Here is a 6,000-nt window from a genome sequence, read left to right as displayed (position 1 = left end):
ATTTATTCTCCAAATTCCTGGAGTGGAGAAGAGGAGTGGAATGCAGGACAGAATAAAGACAGGATGATCCCTTGGTTGTGGCCATCATTTAATATCTTTTTCTCCTTGGATACAGGAAATTGAAAACTTAAAAGGAAAAAGAAATGGTAAAAATCTACAATAAACAGAAATAATTTGATAGAGGCCAGATTCCTTATTCCATGTGTTTTCCTGCATTATTGAAAAAGTATGCAAAGAAGTGCCATCAAAAGAAATAAAATAAAATAAAATAAATAAAATAAATACAATTTATTTGTGCATAAATTAAATGTGCACAAATTCTAGAAAATGACACAAGACTTTTGTTTATTTGGGGAGAACCTATGCAATTTTTTTCTTCTTACAGGAACTACAATAGTATCAATAAGTTGTGATATTTAAGACAATTTTACCAAGGTATGTATTCTTTTCCTAGAAGCTGAAACATCCCTAGAAGAGAGGGAAAATGTAATACCTGAAAGACTTTTTAAAAAATCTTTCATTTTTTTTAGAGATGAACTTGGCCTGCTTTTTGTGTTTCTGAGTAGAAAGTAAAGAAAACTTTTCCCTTGGTCTCTTAAATGATTAGGTAGGTGAAATAAGAGAAGTTTATCTTTTATAACAAACTCTCAAGGTGCTTGGTGCAAACTCTTGCTTTGTTTTAAATACTCTCTTGCTCCCTTCAGCCCAGTAAAGCCTTTTCCACGCCCTAGAGAACCTCTACTTGACTAAATACTGATTAACCAAATGCAGGATCTGGTGAGGTGTTTATTAGCAATAATTCTAACTATACTCCTTTAAAGACCCAGTCTGAACATTCATTACTTTTAATATTTCCCACGTTCCCAGGCCCTTGTACCAACACTTTAGGGTCACTTTCCATGCCACTTTTTTCATAAAGTCATTATTGCCTCCCATTATGAAATCAAATGACCTTCTCTTGCCCTGAATTTCTTCTCTTTTCATTCCGTTCTTTTCCTTTCCCTTCCCTTCCCTCCCTTTTCCTGCCCTCTCTTCTCTCTCTTTCTTTTCTTTTATCTGAACTCTACGATATTTACTCCTGCTTCATGCCACATTCCCCTTTGTACCTTACGTTAAGTTTGTTTACACATCTCTTATTCACCCATTTAGAATATGAGTTTCATGGAAGTGGTGTTTATCTCCCATTTATTCAAATGATCATTGAGGAGAAGACTTTTGCCAAAAGTGTGCAGACCTAGCAAAGTGGTTTTCCACCTGCAATTCAAGTCCGCTTAATGTGCTAAGGCATCTGTTATGTTAGACCAGTTGAGAGAAGAGTAAAGTTTCCTTTCTCTATGCCCTGGGAATAAGCTCATGTTAACAAATAAATGAGCATAACAAATTAATAGTAAAGGCTAATTAATAGCTTTTGCAACAGTGGTTATAAGTTTTCCAAGAGAGAAATGCAACTCCCAGAAATAAGGATCCTGTCAACACTGGAGCTGACAGTTTGTCTAAGACTCACCCCACCCACTCTTAGGGACTTTTCTAAAAAATTGATTGTTACGATAGAGTCCATCTGGTGAAAATGGCAAGAAAAGGACACAGGTTTTTCATCACCGTCCTCACATTGGCATAGCAGCCAATTGGCAGCAGAGTAAACTTGGAGTTTCTTTATTTTTTCTCTCCCATCTCATAGGCTATGGAAAGTTCTAAATTTTAAAGGACAACAAGGCTATATTTCAGAGATGACAGAGTGAAATTCTATGCCCTGCCTTCCACTTCAAGCTCAAGTAACTCCTTACTAACGTATTGTAATATAGCAGAAAGAACAGTTTTGAATACTTCTGCCCTAGGATCTGCTCTCCCAAGAAGCAGTGGGAAAAATACTTGAGATCAGAAATCATAATTTAGTAAAAAATGTAGAGCAGATTTGCTCAGTGTTATGCTTGGCCAATTTGGATCTGCAACACCCTGGAGCCAGGATAAAAGTGCAAATTTCTAGGCTCCCTCACCAGCCTAAGTCAGAACCTCTGAAGTTAGGGCTCAGCAACATGAAATTTTGACAAGCTGTCAGGATGATTCTAAATTGTAACAATTCCTTAGGTAAGGGTAGTGAAAGGATATTAAAATATTCTAGAAGGAACCCTCATTTAAAAATTGGCTTATTTTTATTTTTTTTGTGGGGATTATTAATAGAAGATATTGTTTTTGAAATCCGAGTTTAGATTATTGTTCTTGTCTTCTAGGAATTCAGAAAATGGGAAAGAATATGGTAAAAATTACTTTGGGGCACTATCTTCAACATTAAGAGAGTGAATATGTTAAAGGTAATGCAATTAGTTGGCTATTAAATGACTTAAAAAGCCAAAGAATTCAAATAGTCTTGCATAAAGTTTATAGAGTTGAGCAGAAATCCTAGAAATGAGTGTAGAGAGTGAGTTTTCAATTTATGAAGCCAACAGGTTAAGGCCATTTTCAGCAGTTGAAAATAAATTTAACAGTGAAGATATTTATTGCCGTTTGGCTGAAAACAATGTTTAGAATTAAGTTGCTGGCTTTGGAGAAATCTGCAAAATGTATAGTAGATTACGTGGCCAGTTCTTTCTAACTTTCAAATACCTGAAATAAAATCTGCAGTTTTCTACATGAGGGAGACAAGTACTTAGTGGTACATATTCCTGGCCAAGTCACTTTAGAATCCAACAGCTTTACTTTACAAGAATTCTTTTCTATAAAATGTGCATTCTTGTTCAATTTCCCTCCCTCCATTTTCCTTCTATAACTTAATAACCTTTAGTCAAATTTTAAGCAGATATAACAATAACTTCAACTATAATAGAAAATACACGAGGTGAAAATAAAGGTTGTGTCATTTTGGATACAGACCTCTGTAAACAAAATGTTTGAGCTCACTACAAAATTTCAACTGATATGAAGAAAGTATTTTGTGGTATTTGGAAGCAAGAAAGCATATCTTTTAAAAACCGTCTCTAGCACTCATTTAGTTAAGGTGTTGTGGTTTATTTCGTTGTGCAAAACATATTTCAAAGAGCTTCAGATGGTCATTTGATACTGTGCAATCTCATGCGCCTAGTGGATCATGTTTCCCTAGACAGAATTATAGTGTAAACTTGGATAAAATTTTAATTTGATACTGGTTTTTTCCTTCTTGTTCAGTAAGAGAAACCTATTTTTAGTAATAGCAATATCATATACACACAAAGACTGCAATGTTAAGGATTCTAGAAATAAGATCTTCAGAATTAATAGACACAGTTAAAATGATGTGATAGATAAAATTCCATCGAATCTTCATAGTATAAAAGTTAAGTGTTAAAAAATCCAAATGTTTGAACTACATTTGGGGGAAGTTTTGATTGTGTGACATTTTGAGGTTATAAAACGTAAGAATAGTCTCATATAAGATTTATTCTAAGTTCATCTAATATACAAGCACACAGTTTGTACTAATGCATGTAACTATTTCATCATAGCCTTAAATGCAAATTATGGCACAGAGATTTAACTGAGCTTATTACAATAAATTATTTTTGAGAGATCAAATCAATTGACAAATGGATGGAGGAGTAATTTGACACCTAATTGAATTTTTTTTTTTTTTTTTTTTTTTTTTTTTTTTTTTGAGACATAGTCTCGCTCTGTCGCCCAGGCTGGAGTGCAGTGGCGCGATCTTGGCTCACTGCAAGCTCCGCCTCCCAGGTTCACGCCATTCTCCTGCCTCAGCCTCCCGAGTAGAGTAGCTGGGATTACAGGCGCCCACCACTACGCCAGGCTAATTTTTTGTATTTTTAGTAGGGACGGGGTTTCACCATGTTAGCCAGGATGGTCTCGATCTCCTGACCTCGTGATCCACCCACCTGGGCCTCCCAAAGTGCTGGGATTACAGGCGTGAGCCACCGCACCCGACACCTAATTGAATTTTTAAGAACTCTATAGTAGAGCATCTCTTCTATATGACTACCTTTTACAGCACTTACTAATGTATATCATAACTTTTTGTAAATGATTATTGTCTTCAGTTCATATTGATCTAAAACTAAAATATTGTCAAATTTGCCTGCTTAAAAACATGCTCCAGGCCAGGTGTGGTGGCTCACGCCTGTAATCCCAGAACTTTGGGAGGCCAAGGAGGGTGGATCACCTGAGATCAGGAGTTCGAGACCAGCCTGGCCAACATGGAGAAATCCCGTCTCTACTAAAAATATAAAAAAATTAGCCGGGTGTGGTACTGGGCGCCTGTAATCCCAGCTACTCAGGAAGCTGAGGCAGGAGAATTGCTTGAATCCAGGAGATGGAGGTTGCAGTGAGCCAACATGGTCCCACTGCACTCCAGCCTGCGTGACAGAGTGAGACTCCGTCTCAAAAAAAAAAAAAAAATGCTCCACTTATCCACATAATAAAAAATAACAAAAAAATCCCTGCAAATTTCTTACTATTTAAATTACCATAATCCTTCACATTGTTTTTCTCTGCCAAATAACAATTTTGAGTCCATCACTTACCATCAAGTGATAAATTACTTACAGGCAAAGTAAACAACCAGTGACAATGACTATTTCAAGGTTGTTATTCTCCTTGAACTTTCTGAAGCGTTAAACACAGATAGGTACCTGTATTGAAAAGTATTTTTTTTTTCTTGTATGCCTGAATCACACAGTTTTTTTCCTGGTTTTATTCTTTTATTAATTTATATACTAATTTGTATTTTCACCAGAAAAAAAATTACACTATATATAAGATTTTAGAAATTAGTTTCATCCTAAGAGCAGTAAATATTAGTAATGAGATAATTTAAGTGAACAAAACTAGCTGATAACTTTTCCTTCATTCTACTAGCAAATGTCTTTTAAAAAATTGTATACAGAACAAAACGCATCAGGTTCAGGTGTTTACAATATAATTGTAATCACTTTATTTCTGCTTCCCTAAGTTAGGAGATAGAGGGTGAAGAAAACTTGGCTGTGTTACCATCAGTGCAGTTTATTTCTTCAGATTCAACAAATGAAATTCACAGTGGTTTCTGGAATCTCCATTACTATCCACTGGCACCAAACACAGAATAACAAACACATACTTTTTTGGTTCTATTCAAGAATTACACACTAGAAAAGTAGGTTTGTGTTATATACTTCTTCAGCATCTTTAGTTATTGTGGTAATACAACAGCACCAGACATGTTTTCTTTATAGTTTTTTAGATGACATCTTTCTTAATGCCTCAATTAAGAAGGGTATCTATCCCTTTAATAGAAAAAGAATCACTTCTTCAGCATCTTTAGTTATTGTGGTAATACAACAGCACCAGACATCTTTTCTTTATAGTTTTTTAGACGACATCTTTCTTAATGCCTCAGTTAAGAAGGGTATCTATCCCTTTAATAGAAAAAGAAATCACGTCTTATCCAGAATTATGAATATGGAAAATATGGATGTGATCTTTAGCCAGCAACATGAATGACTATTCCAACAAGAAACTGAAAAGAAAATTATTATACAACATTCTAGCTATTTCTCAGATACCTCCATGAAAAATCAGGTTCTCAATTAGAGGTCATGGACCAGATGGACACATTGCAAGGCTGAAACATAAAAATTAATTCTGGTTGAAAACAAAACCAATGAGATATAAACAATATTTACATAAATTTAAAATATACAAATTTATGTATATTTTTTAAAATAAGCATTTTACAGGAACCTATATAAACAAAAAGATGTATTTAAGTATACTAAAAGTATTGTGCATGAGGAGAGGCATAAAATAAAAAAGGAATGGTTAAAAATACAAAACATCATTAATACAAAAAAAGAGCTTTGTATGGAAAATTATCACAATCATCTATGCCTTAGTTATGGCTAGATAAACGAGCGTGAAATCCTGCTTTCATTAAGATATGTTTTAATGGATGTATCTTCAGACAAATTCTCATTACAACTCCAGTTAGAGGTTTTTCTTTCCCTAGCAATCTCCTTTCTTATTCCTTCTGAGAGTAGTAAT

This window comes from Symphalangus syndactylus, chromosome 13, assembly GCF_028878055.3.
Source record: "Symphalangus syndactylus isolate Jambi chromosome 13, NHGRI_mSymSyn1-v2.1_pri, whole genome shotgun sequence".
In the NCBI taxonomy this organism is placed as follows: domain Eukaryota; kingdom Metazoa; phylum Chordata; class Mammalia; order Primates; family Hylobatidae; genus Symphalangus; species Symphalangus syndactylus.
The sequence above is the reverse complement of the archived record's forward strand: the minus strand, read 5'-3'. Positions refer to the sequence as shown.